Source organism: Euprymna scolopes, chromosome 4 (assembly GCF_053919585.1).
Source record: "Euprymna scolopes isolate OS-2025 chromosome 4, ASM5391958v1, whole genome shotgun sequence".
Taxonomy (NCBI): domain Eukaryota; kingdom Metazoa; phylum Mollusca; class Cephalopoda; order Sepiida; family Sepiolidae; genus Euprymna; species Euprymna scolopes.
This window is the reverse complement of record NC_136485.1, coordinates 31,516,753-31,531,889: the sequence shown is the minus strand read 5'-3', so window position 1 is coordinate 31,531,889 and position 15,137 is coordinate 31,516,753. Positions and strand designations below refer to the sequence as shown.

General features: G+C 31.8%; 2 pseudogenes; both read right to left on the bottom strand.

Moving 5' to 3' along the window:
• Window positions 1-5,881: 5,881 nt before the first annotated feature.
• On the bottom strand, window positions 5,882-6,015 carry LOC145274484 (U2 spliceosomal RNA; annotated as a pseudogene).
• Window positions 6,016-12,855: 6,840 nt separating this feature from the next.
• On the bottom strand, window positions 12,856-12,989 carry LOC145274473 (U2 spliceosomal RNA; annotated as a pseudogene).
• Between the last annotated feature and the right edge of the window lie 2,148 nt (window positions 12,990-15,137).

Genomic DNA, 15,137 nt, shown 5'->3' with positions numbered 1-15,137 from the left:
ATATTCAACAAATTTTTTACCTACAGATTTGAAAATTTGTATATTGGGTATTCAGACATATGGAAATATATCTAGCAAAATCGATCTATTATATCTATAAAAGTCAGAATGTTTGCGTGTGGTTGTGTGTGTAAGGTTGCGAGAGAGAGAGAGAACAATTCTCAACCTATCTATTCAATAAATTTGTTATCTACAGATTTGACCATTTGTATATAGGGTATTCAGACATATGGAAATATATCCAGCATAATCTATCTATTATATCCATAAAAGTGAGAATGTGTGCGTGAGAGAGAGAGAGAGAGAGAGAGAGAGAGAGTAAGTACAATTCTCACCCTATATATTCAACAAATTTTTTATCTACCGATTAGAAAATTTGTATATAGGGTATTCAGACATATGGAAATATATCTAGCATAATCTATCTATTATATCTAGAAAAGTGAGAATGTGTGTGAAAGAGAGAGAGAGAAGAGAGAGAGAGAGAGAACAATTCTCAACCTATATATTCAACTAATTTTTATGTACAGATCTGAAAATTTGTATACAGGGTATTCAGACATATGGAAATATATCTAGCATAATCTATTATATCTATAAAAGGTAGACTGTGTGTGTGTGTGTGTGTGTGTGTGTGAGTGAGTGAGTGAGTGAGAGAGAGAGAGAGAGAGAACAATTCTCAACCTATATACTCAACAAATTTTGTATCTACAGATTTGATAATTTGTATATAGGGTATTCAGACATAAGGAAATATATCTAGCATAATCTATTTATTATATCTATAAAAGTGAGAATGTGTGTGAAAGAGAGAGAGAGAGAGAACAATTCTCAACCTATATATTCAACAAATTCTATCTTTACAGATTTGAAAATTTGTATATAGGGTATTCAGACATTTGGAAATATATCTAGCATAATCTATTATATCTATAAAAGTGAGAATGTGTGTGTGAGAGAGAGAGAAAGAACAATTCTCAACCTATATACTCAACAAATTTTTTATCTACAGATTTAAAAATTTGTATATAGGGTATTCAGACATATAGAAATATATCTAGCATAACCTATCTATTATATCTATAAAATGACCATGTGTGTGTGTGTGAGAGAGAGAGAGAGTCAGAGAGAGAGAGAACAATTTTCAGCGTGTGTGTGTGTGAGAAAGAGAGAGAGAGAAAGAGGGGAAGGAAAAATCTCACCCTATATATTCAACAAATTTTTTATCTACATATTAGAAAATTTGGATATAGGGTATTCAGACGTATGGAAATATATCTAGCATAATCTATCTATTATATCTATAAAAGTGAGAATGTGTGTGTGAGAGAGAGAGAAAGAGAGAGAGAGAGAACAATTCTCAACCTATATATTCAACTAATTTTTTATCTACAGATTTGAAAATGTGTATATTGGGTATTCAGACATATGTAAATATATCTGGCATAATCTATGTATTATATCTATAAAAGTGTGAATGTGAGTGATGGAAAGAGCAAAAAATTCTCAACCTATATAACCTATAAAAGTGAGAATATGTGTGTGAGAGAGAGAGAGAGAGAGAACAATTCTCAACCTATATATTCCACACATTTTTGGGCACAGATTTGGAAATTTGTATATAGGGTAGGCAGACATATAGAAATATATCTAGCATAATCTATCTATTATATCTATAAAAGTGAGAACTTGTGTGTGTGTGTGTGTGTGAGAGAGAGAGAGAACAATTCTTAACCTACATACTCAACAAATTTTTTACCTACAGTTTAGAAAATTTGTATATAGGGTATTCAGACATATGGAAATATATCTAGCATAATCTATCTATTATAACTACAAAAGTTAGAATGTGTGTGTGAGAGAGAGAGAGAACAATTCTAAACCTATATATTCAACAAATTTTTTATCTACAGATTTGAAACTTTGTATATAGGGTATTCAGACATATGGAAATATATCTAGCATAATCTATCTATTTTATCTATAAAAGTGAGAATGCGTGTGTGTGAGATAGCGAGAGAGAGAGAGAGAGAAAAAGAGAGAGATAAAAATTCTCAACCTATACATTCAACAAATTTTTTATCCACAGATTTGAACATTTGTATATAGGGTGTTCAGACATATAGAAATATATCTAGCATAATCTATCTATTATATGTATAAAAGTGAGAATGTGTGTGTGTGTGAGAGAGAGGACAATTCTCAACCTATGTATACAACAAATTTTTTATCTACAGATTTCAAAATTTGTATATTGGGCATTCAGACATATTTCAATATATCTGGCATAATCTGTCTATTATATCTATAAAAGTGAGAATGTGTGTGATAGAGAGAGAGAGAACAATTCTCAACCTATATACTCAACAAATTTTTTATCTACAGATTTGAAAATTTGTATATAGGGTATTCAGACATATGGAAATATATCTAGCATAATCTATTATATCTATAAAAGTGAGAATGTGTGTGTGAGAGAGAGAGAGAGAGAGAGAGAGAGAGAGAAGAATTCTCAACCCATATACTCAACAAATTCTTTATCTACAGATTTTAAAATTTGTATATAGAGTATTCATACAAATAGAAATATATCTAGGATAATCTTTCTATTATATCTATAAAAGTGAGAATGTGTGTGTGTGAGCGAGAGAGAGAGAGAGAGAGAGAGAGAGATAACAGTTCTCAACCTATACATTCAACAAATTTTTATATATAGGGTATTCAGAAATATCGAAATATATCTAGCATAATCTATTATATCTTTAAAAGTTAGAATGTGTGTGTGTGAGAGATAGAGAGAACAATTCTCAACCTATGCACTCTACAAATTTTTTATCTACAAATTAGAAAAATTGTATATAGGGTATTCACACATATGGAAATATATCTAGCATAATCTATCTATTATATCTATAAAAGTTAGAATGTGTGTGTGAGGTAGCCAGAGAGAGAGAGAGAGAGAGTAAGAACAATTTTCAACCTATATATTCAACAAATATTTGATCTACAGATTAGAAAATTTGTATATAGGGTATTCAGACATATAGAAATATATCTAGCATAATCTATCTATTATATCTCTAAAATTGAGAATGTGTGTGTGAGAGAGAGAGAGAACAATTTTCAACCTATATACTCAACAAATTTTTTTATCTACAGATTTGAAAATTTGTATATAGGGTATTCAGACATATGGAAATATATCTAGAGTAATCTATCTATTATATCTATAAAAGTGAGAATGCGTGTGTGTGTGAGAGAGAGCGACACAGAACAATTCTCAACCTATATATTCAACAAATTTTTTATGTACAGATCTGAAATATCACATTTGTATAGAAGTAGAAATCTTGATACCTACTCTGATACCTAATAAATGAAAGGACACTCTTTAGGGCGGATTTTGATTATAACAAGTCACTAATTAGAAATTATAATAAACATTCTAATAATTTAAGAATTTTACCAAAATAAAATTGCATGGTAATCACCCAATTTCTGCCACAAAATTTTGATTGGCAGAACTCATAAACATAAAATATATATTTTCTAATTTCATCTTTTGTTTTTCTTTTTACATAATCTTGTTTGATGTTTTCCCAAATATTCAAATCACTATATTTTGCTGCTTAATATCAAATACAGCAACTGAGTTAGTTTTATGCATCAAACAATTACATTTTCTCATTCATCCAAACTAATCACTGAACATCAATTTCATAGTTTCTTCACTAAAATATTACTGTGCTTGATGTCATCAAGTGGAGCGGATCATTTTTTTTTCATTTGTTCACACATTTTTCCAATTTATATATATTTTAAAGATTCTTAGCCTATGTCATTGCATACCAATCTGTTTATTAAAAGTTAAGGTTCACTGTAAACACATATGTTACACCAAAATAAAAACGCTTCAGATAATGTCTTGATATTCAATTCAGTTTCTCACATGACATCTTATGAAGTTAGTAGAAATGTTACAGACTTTTGAATCTCAAACACTTTCAATACTGTGCACTGATATTTTCTTTTTTGCAATATAAGCACATTCATGATTTTTTTTACAAACGTTAAAAACTTTCACATTGTGTAGCAATATACTGAAACAATTATAAAAATATTTGTTTTTATTTTGAATGATGCAGGGCATCTGAAGAGAGATTTTTCTAACAAAATGAAAGTATAATTTATAGCAATAGGTATCTAGGAAAAGGCCACTACATATGTTATAAGTTCCAAATTTCCACAACCTGGCAAATACTGGTACACGCTAGCAAATTTAGATTTGCAATTACAGAATATGATTCTAATTTTTTCCTTTGCTCTTTATTCTAACACTACACTAAGTTTACTGTGTTATTTCGCTACAGTTGATATTGTGTAGAACAATAAGAAAATCATAGTGAACAATGCATTCAACAAAATTTCACACACATTTCTAGATACCTATATCTAATAAGTTCAAAAGAAAGGACACACTTAGGGAGGTATTTTGGTGGTCAAGTCACTAAAAAGAGATTAGCTGGTTTCCCGGCATAGCCCAGGATATAATAAAGATTGACTGAAATACATGTTCTAGCTGGTTTCTAGGCGTTGCCAGGGATGTAATATAGACACATTATGTTGTATATTACCTGTTCTCTTCTCCCTAAGGTAAAACAATTTCATATACATGCTGTAAATTACCTATGCTAGGGATAAAACATGAACAATATCAGTCCTAGGGTAGATAAAACAAATAATACATAGAGATGAAAGATTCCTCTCCCCTAAGAATCAAACATATGTTCAATATCTGCTTTTGTTTTTTCATTGTTTATACGGTCCCGAGCAACGCCGGGTAGCCCTGCTAGTCTATATATATAAAAGGCAAAAATCGGTGTGTATGTATGTATGTATGTATGTTTGTTTGTAACGCTAAAACTTTTGAAAGACGGAACCAGAGTTGACAAATTTGGTATCATTTTGCACCTTGATCACCCGGATGACAAATATCGAAATTTCACGTCAAACGGACCAGTAGAAAGGGGTCAACTGATCGTTTTTCTCCTAGGGGGGCCCCCAAAAAAACCTGTCATTTTAACGTTATTCAATACGTGTCACGTGACGTGACGTCAGCTCAAACTTTTGACAGACACAACCAAAGTTGACAAATTATGTATCATATTGAACCTTGATCACCCGCATGACAAATATCGAAATTCCACACCAAACGGACCATTAAAAGGGGGTGAACTGATCATTTCTCTCCTAGGGGGGGCCCCAAAAAAAACCTGTCATTTTAATGTTAATATTACATAATCCAAAAACGCTTAGTCATGTCACGTGACGTGACGTCAACATCCAGTAATGGCGAACAAATGTAAACAAACACTTTGTTTTACCGATACTTTTGTAATTTCTCTTCTGCTTTGTTCTAGAGATTATTAAACTCCATGACAATGTCTCCAACGTATTTAACTGGTTAAAAATAGTATTTATACAAGAGTTTTAACGAAAAATATCAGGAAAAAATGTACAGGAATAAAAAAAAAATCAGCTTTCAAAATATTCGTCGATAAAAAAACCGATCTTTATATTTACGCTAGCCATTTTGTATATTACCACGTGACCTGCTATCTCTTAAACTGGAGGGGGGGATCCACTTGAATCCAACAAAACCAGTAATTTTTTTTTTCTATTATATATACATCATTTTCTATAAAATTAAGTGTAGACTTTATAATTAAAACAAAAAATGTTATTCATACTAAAAAAAAAAAACGCTTAGTCATGTCACGTGACGTGACGTCAACATCCACTAATGGCGAACAATTGTACCTATTTACTATGCCTCCCCACGGGACAGAGTTAGACACCAGGGTCGTTTTTTAACGTGGAGAAAAGGTACAAAAATAAAAATTGTCTCAGTCGTGGAGGATTTCTCCTCCACCGAAAGAGAACAAGAAATAGAAGTGCAGCATCTGAAGAACAGATACTACACTTTGATCTTGACCAAAAGGCCAAGAATGCGAACAATTGTAAATAACAACTTTTTTCACAAAACCAACACCGTCTTTCTTTTTTTTCTCTCTCTTTCTCTCTCTCACCCACTTACTCTTCCCTCTCTCTCACCCTCTTTCTCTTGACGTCACACCACTGTTAAACTGTGGGGGGGGGGAACACATTCCCAGGCATTATCTCCTATAGATGCACATTTTATTAGAAATTCAGCTTTCAAAATATTAGACGATAAAAAAAAAAAAAAACCAACACCCTCTTTCTCTTTTCTCTCTCTCTCACCAACTTACTCTTCTCTCTCTCTCACCCTCTTTCTCTTGACCTCCTACTACTGTTAAACTGTGTGTGTGTGTGGGGGGGGAAGAGGCAGCTTGAAAACCAACAAAAACAGTGCACAGTTTCCCAAGCATTTGGGGTGGGAAGGGGGGGAAGAAGCCGAGCGCACAGTTTCGTGTGAGAGAGAGAGAACAATTCTCAACCTATATACTCAACAAATTTTTTATCTACAGATTTGAAAGTTTGTATATAGGGTATTCAGACATATGGAAATATATCTAGCTTAATCTATCTATTATATCTATAAAAGTGAAAATGTGTGTGTGTGTGAGGTAGCCAGAGAGAGAGAGAGAGAGAGAGAGAGAGAGAGAGAGAGAGACAACAATTCTCAACCTATATATTCAATACATTTTTTATCTACAGATTTGAAAATTTGTATATAGGGTATTCAGACATATGGAAATATATCTAGCATAATCTATCTATTATATCTATAAAAGTGAAAATGTGTGTGTGTGTGTGTGTGCGTAAGAGAGAGAGAGAACAATTCTCAACCTATATACTCAACGTATTTTTATCTACGGATTTTAAACTTTGTATATAGGGTATTCAGACATATAGAAATATATCTAGCATAATCTATACATTATATCTATAAAAGTGAGAATGTGAGTGTGTGAGAGAGAGAGAACAATTCTCAACCTATATATTCAACAAATTTTTTACCTACAGATTTGAAAATTTGTATATTGGGTATTCAGACATATGGAAATATATCTAGCATAATCGATCTATTATATCTATAAAAGTCAGAATGTTTGCGTGTGGTTGTGTGTGTAAGGTTGCGAGAGAGAGAGAGAGAACAATTCTCAACCTATCTATTCAATAAATTTGTTATCTACAGATTTGACCATTTGTATATAGGGTATTCAGACATATGGAAATATATCCAGCATAATCTATCTATTATATCCATAAAAGTGAGAATGTGTGCGTGAGAGAGAGAGAGAGAGAGAGAGAGAGAGAGAGTAAGTACAATTCTCACCCTATATATTCAACAATTTTTTTATCTACCGATTATAAAATTTGTATATAGGGTATTCAGACATATGGAAATATATCTAGCATAATCTATCTATTATATCTAGAAAAGTGAGAATGTGTGTGAAAGAGAGAGAGAGAAGAGAGAGAGAGAGAACAATTCTCAACCTATATATTCAACTAATTTTTATGTACAGATCTGAAAATTTGTATACAGGGTATTCAGACATATGGAAATATATCTAGCATAATCTATTATATCTATAAAAGGTAGAATGTGTGTGTGTTTGTGAGTGAGTGAGTGAGTGAGTGAGTGAGAGAGAGAGAGAGAGAGAACAATTCTCAACCTATATACTCAACAAATTTTGTATCTACAGATTTGATAATTTGTATATAGGGTATTCAGACATAAGGAAATATATCTAGCATAATCTATCTATTATATCTATAAAAGTGAGAATGTGTGTGAAAGAGAGAGAGAGAGAACAATTCTCAACCTATATATTCAACAAATTCTTTCTTTACAGATTTGAAAATTTGTATATAGGGTATTCAGACATTTGGAAATATATCTAGCATAATCTATTATATCTATAAAAGTGAGAATGTGTGTGTGAGAGAGAGAGAAAGAACAATTCTCAACCTATATACTCAACAAATTTTTTATCTACAGATTTAAAAATTTGTATATAGGGTATTCAGACATATAGAAATATATCTAGCATAACCTATCTATTATATCTATAAAATGACCATGTGTGTGTGAGAGAGAGAGAGTCAGAGAGAGAGAGAGAACAATTTTCAGCTTGTGTGTGTGTGAGAAAGAGAGAGAGAGAAAGAGAGGAAGGAAAATTCTCACCCTATATATTCAACAAATTTTTTATCTACATATTAGAAAATTTGGATATAGGGTATTCAGACGTATGGAAATATATCTAGCATAATCTATCTATTATATCTATAAAAGTGAGAATGTGTGTGTGAGAGAGAGAGAAAGAGAGAGAGAGAACAATTCTCAACCTATATATTCAACTAATTTTTTATCTACAGATTTGAAAATGTGTATATTGGGTATTCAGACATATGTAAATATATCTGGCATAATCTATGTATTATATCTATAAAAGTGTGAATGTGAGTGATGGAAAGAGCAAAAAATTCTCTACCTATATAACCTATAAAAGTGAGAATATGTGTGAGAGAGAGAGAGAGAGAGAACAATTCTCAACCTATATATTCCACACATTTTTGGGCACAGATTTGGAAATTTGTATATAGGGTAGGCAGACATATAGAAATATATCTAGCATAATCTATCTATTATATCTATAAAAGTGAGAACTTGTGTGTGTGTGTGTGTGTGAGAGAGAGAGAGAACAATTCTTAACCTACATACTAAACAAATTTTTTACCTACAGTTTAGAAAATTTGTATATAGGGTATTCAGACATATGGAAATATATCTAGCATAATCTATCTATTATAACTACAAAAGTTAGAATGTGTGTGTGAGAGAGAGAGAGAACAATTCTAAACCTATATATTCAACAAATTTTTTATCTACAGATTTGAAACTTTGTATATAGGGTATTCAGACATATGGAAATATATCTAGCATAATCTATCTATTTTATCTATAAAAGTGAGAATGCGTGTGTGTGAGATAGCGAGAGAGAGAGAGAGAAAAAGAGAGAGATAAAAATTCTCAACCTATACATTCAACAAATTTTTTATCCACAGATTTGAACATTTGTATATAGGGTGTTCTGACATATAGAAATATATCTAGCATAATCTATCTATTATATGTATAAAAGTGAGAATGTGTGTGTGTGTGAGAGAGAGGACAATTGTCAACCTATGTATACAACAAATTTTTTATCTACAGATTTCAAAATTTGTATATTGGGCATTCAGACATATTTTAATATATCTGGCATAATCTGTCTATTATATCTATAAAAGTGAGAATGTGTGTGATAGAGAGAGAGAGAACAATTCTCAACCTATATACTCAACAAATTTTTTATCTACAGATTTGAAAATTTGTATATAGGGTATTCAGACATATGGAAATATATCTAGCATAATCTATTATATCTATAAAAGTGAGAATGTGTGTGTGTGTGTGTGAGAGAGAGAGAGAGAGAGAGAGAGAACAATTCTCAACCCATATACTCAACAAATTCTTTATCTACAGATTTTAAAATGTGTATATAGAGTATTCATACAAATAGAAATATATCTAGGATAATCTTTCTATTATATCTATAAAAGTGAGAATGTGTGTGTGTGTGAGCGAGAGAGAGAGAGAGAGAGAGAGAACAGTTCTCAACCTATACATTCAACAAATTTTTATATATAGGGTATTCAGAAATATCGAAATATATCTAGCATAATCTATTATATCTTTAAAAGTTAGAATGTGTGTGTGTGAGAGATAGAGAGAACAATTCTCAACCTATGCACTCTACAAATTTTTTATCTACAAATTAGAAAATTTGTATATAGGGTATTCACACATATGGAAATATATCTAGCATAATCTATCTATTATATCTATAAAAGTTAGAATGTGTGTGTGAGGTAGCCAGAGAGAGAGAGAGAGAGAGTAAGAACAATTTTCAACCTATATATTCAACAAATATTTGATCTACAGATTAGAAAATTTGTATATAGGGTATTCAGACATATGGAAATATATCTAGCATAATCTATCTATTATATCTCTAAAATTGAGAATGTGTGTGTGAGAGAGAGAGAGAACAATTTTCAACCTATATACTCAACAAATTTTTTTATCTACAGATTTGAAAATTTGTATATAGGGTATTCAGACATATGGAAATATATCTAGAGTAATCTATCTATTATATCTATAAAAGTGAGAATGCGTGTGTGTGAGAGAGAGCGACACAGAACAATTCTCAACCTATATATTCAACAAATTTTTTATGTACAGATCTGAAATATCACATTTGTATAGAAGTAGAAATCTTGATACCTACTCTGATACCTAATAAAAGAAAGGACACTCTTTAGGGCGGATTTTGATTATAACAAGTCACTAATTAGAAATTATAATAAACATTCTAATAATTTAAGAATTTTACCAAAATAAAATTGCATGGTAATCACCCAATTTCTGCCACAAAATTTTGATTGGCAGAACTCATAAACATAAAATATATATTTTCTAATTTCATCTTTTTTTTTTCTTTTTACATAATCTGGTTTGATGTTTTCCCAAATATTCAAATCACTATATTTTGCTGCTTAATATCAAATACAGCAACTGAGTTATTTTTATGCATCAAACAATTACATTTTCTCATTCATCCAAACTAATCACTGAACATCAATTTCATATTTTCTTCACTAAAATATTACTGTGCTTGATGTCATCAAGTGGAGCGGATCATTTTTTTTTCATTTGTTCACACATTTTTCCAATTTATATATATTTTAAAGATTCTTAGCCTATGTCATTGCATACCAATCTGTTTATTAAAAGTTAAGGTTCACTGTAAACACATATGTTACACCAAAATAAAAACGCTTCAGATAATGTCTTGATATTCAATTCAGTTTCTCACATGACATCTTATAAAGTTAGTAGAAATGTTACAGACTTTTGAATCTCAAACACTTTCAATACTGTGCACTGATATTTTCTTTTTTGCAATATAAGCACATTCATGATTTTTTTTACAAACGTTAAAAACTTTCACATTGTGTAGCAATATACTGAAACAATTATAAAAATATTTGTTTTTATTTTGAATGATGCAGGGCATCTGAAGAGAGATTTTTCTAACAAAATGAAAGTATAATTTTTAGCAATAGGTATCTAGGAAAAGGCCACTACATATGTTATAAGTTCCAAATTTCCACAACCTGGCAAATGCTGGTACATGCTAGCAAATTTAGATTTGCAATTACAAAATATGATTCTAATTTTTTCCTTTGCTCTTTATTCTAACACTACACTAAGTTTACTGTGTTATTTCGCTACAGTTGATATTGTGTAGAACAATAAGAAAATCATAGTGAACAATGCATTCAACAAAATTTCACACACATTTCTAGATACCTATATCTAATAAGTTCAAAAGAAAGGACACACTTAGGGAGGTATTTTGGTGGTCAAGTCACTAAAAAGAGATTAGCTGGTTTCCCGGCATAGCCCAGGATATAATAAAGATTGACTGAAATACATGTTCTAGCTGGTTTCTAGGCGTTGCCAGGGATGTAATATAGACACATTATGTTGTATATTACCTGTTCTCTTCTCCCTAAGGTAAAACAATTTCATATACATGCTGTAAATTACCTATGCTAGGGATAAAACATGAACAATATCAGTCCTAGGGTAGATAAAACAAATAATACATAGAGATGAAAGATTCCTCTCCCCTAAGAATCAAACATATGTTCAATATCTGCTTTTGTTTTTTCATTGTTTATACGGTCCCGAGCAACGCCGGGTAGCCCTGCTAGTCTATATATATAAAAGGCAAAAATCGGTGTGTATGTATGTATGTATGTATGTATGTATGTTTGTTTGTAACGCTAAAACTTTTGAAAGACGGAACCAGAGTTGACAAATTTGGTATCATATTGCACCTTGATCACCCGGATGACAAATATCGAAATTTCACGTCAAACGGACCAGTAGAAAGGGGTCAACTGATCGTTTTTCTCCTAGGGGGGCCCCCCAAAAAACCTGTCATTTTAACGTTATTCAATACGTGTCACGTGACGTGACGTCAGCTCAAACTTTTGACAGACACAACCAAAGTTGACAAATTATGTATCATATTGAACCTTGATCACCCGCATGACAAATATCGAAATTCCACACCAAACGGACCATTAAAAGGGGGTGAACTGATCATTTCTCTCCTAGGGGGGGCCCCCCAAAAAACCTGTCATTTTAATGTTAATATTACATAATCCAAAAACGCTTAGTCATGTCACGTGACGTGACGTCAACATCCAGTAATGGCGAACAAATGTAAACAAACACTTTGTTTTACCGATACTTTTGTAATTTCTCTTCTGCTTTGTTCTAGAGATTATTAAACTCCATGACAATGTCTCCAACGTATTTAACTGGTTAAAAATAGTATTTATACAAGAGTTTTAACGAAAAATATCAGGAAAAAATGTACAGGAATAAAAAAAAAATCAGCTTTCAAAATATTCGTCGATAAAAAAACCGATCTTTATATTTACGCTAGCCATTTTGTATATTACCACGTGACCTGCTATCTCTTAAACTGGAGGGGGGGGGATCCACTTGAATCCAACAAAACCAGTAATTTTTTTTTTCTATTATATATACATCATTTTCTATAAAATTAAGTGTAGACTTTATAATTAAAACAAAAAATGTTATTCATACTAAAAAAAAAAAACGCTTAGTCATGTCACGTGACGTGACGTCAACATCCACTAATGGCGAACAATTGTACCTATTTACTATGCCTCCCCACGGGACAGAGTTAGACACCAGGGTCGTTTTTTAACGTGGAGAAAAGGTACAAAAATAAAAATTGTCTCAGTCGTGGAGGATTTCTCCTCCACCGAAAGAGAACAAGAAATAGAAGTGCAGCATCTGAAGAACAGATACTACACTTTGATCTTGACCAAAAGGCCAAGAATGCGAACAATTGTAAATAACAACTTTTTTCACAAAACCAACACCGTCTTTCTTTTTTTTCTCTCTCTTTCTCTCTCTCACCCACTTACTCTTCCCTCTCTCTCACCCTCTTTCTCTTGACGTCACACCACTGTTAAACTGTGGGGGGGGGAACACATTCCCAGGCATTATCTCCTATAGATGCACATTTTATTAGAAATTCAGCTTTCAAAATATTAGACGATAAAAAAAAAAAAAAACCAACACCCTCTTTCTCTTTTCTCTCTCTCTCACCAACTTACTCTTCTCTCTCTCTCACCCTCTTTCTCTTGACCTCCTACTACTGTTAAACTGTGTGTGTGTGGGGGGGGAAGAGGCAGATTGAAAACCAACAAAAACAGTGCACAGTTTCCCAAGCATTTGGGGTGGGAAGGGGGGGAAGAAGCCGAGCGCACAGTTTCGTGTGAGAGAGAGAGAACAATTCTCAACCTATATACTCAACAAATTTTTTATCTACAGATTTGAAAGTTTGTATATAGGGTATTCAGACATATGGAAATATATCTAGCATAATCTATCTATTATATCTATAAAAGTGAAAATGTGTGTGTGTGAGGTAGCCAGAGAGAGAGAGAGAGAGAGAGAGAGAGAGAGAGAGAGAGAGACAACAATTCTCAACCTATATATTCAATACATTTTTTATCTACAGATTTGAAAATTTGTATATAGGGTATTCAGACATATGGAAATATATCTAGCATAATCTATCTATTATATCTATAAAAGTGAAAATGTGTGTGTGTGTGTGTGTGTGTGCGTAAGAGAGAGAGAGAACAATTCTCAACCTATATACTCAACGTATTTTTAACTTACGGATTTTAAACTTTGTATATAGGGTATTCAGACATATAGAAATATATCTAGCATAATCTATACATTATATCTATAAAAGTGAGAATGTGAGTGTGTGAGAGAGAGAGAACAATTCTCAACCTATATATTCAACAAATTTTTTACCTACAGATTTGAAAATTTGTATATTGGGTATTCAGACATATGGAAATATATCTAGCATAATCGATCTATTATATCTATAAAAGTCAGAATGTTTGCGTGTGGTTGTGTGTGTAAGGTTGCGAGAGAGAGAGAGAGAACAATTCTCAACCTATCTATTCAATAAATTTGTTATCTACAGATTTGACCATTTGTATATAGGGTATTCAGACATATGGAAATATATCCAGCATAATCTATCTATTATATCCATAAAAGTGAGAATGTGTGCGTGCGAGAGAGAGAGAGAGAGAGAGAGAGTAAGTACAATTCTCACCCTATATATTCAACAAATTTTTTATCTACCGATTAGAAAATTTGTATATAGGGTATTCAGACATATGGAAATATATCTAGCATAATCTATCTATTATATCTAGAAAAGTGAGAATGTGTGTGAAAGAGAGAGAGAGAAGAGAGAGAGAGAGAACAATTCTCAACCTATATATTCAACTAATTTTTATGTACAGATCTGAAAATTTGTATACAGGGTATTCAGACATATGGAAATATATCTAGCATAATCTATTATATCTATAAAAGGTAGAATGTGTGTGTGTGTGTGTGTGAGTGAGTGAGTGAGTGAGTGAGTGAGTGAGTGAGAGAGAGAGAGAGAACAATTCTCAACCTATATACTCAACAAATTTTGTATCTACAGATTTGATAATTTGTATATAGGGTATTCAGACATAAGGAAATATATCTAGCATAATCTATCTATTATATCTATAAAAGTGAGAATGTGTCTGAAAGAGAGAGAGAGAGAACAATTCTCAACCTATATATTCAACAAATTCTATCTTTACAGATTTGAAAATTTGTATATAGGGTATTCAGACATTTGGAAATATATCTAGCATAATCTATTATATCTATAAAAGTGAGAATGTGTGTGTGAGAGAGAGAGAAAGAACAATTCTCAACCTATATACTCAACAAATTTTTTATCTACAGATTTAAAAATTTGTATATAGGGTATTCAGACATATAGAAATATATCTAGCATAACCTATCTATTATATCTATAAAATGACCATGTGTGTGTGTGTGAGAGAGAGAGAGAGTCAGAGAGAGAGAGAGAACAATTTTCAGCTTGTGTGTGTGTGAGAAAGAGAGAGAGAGA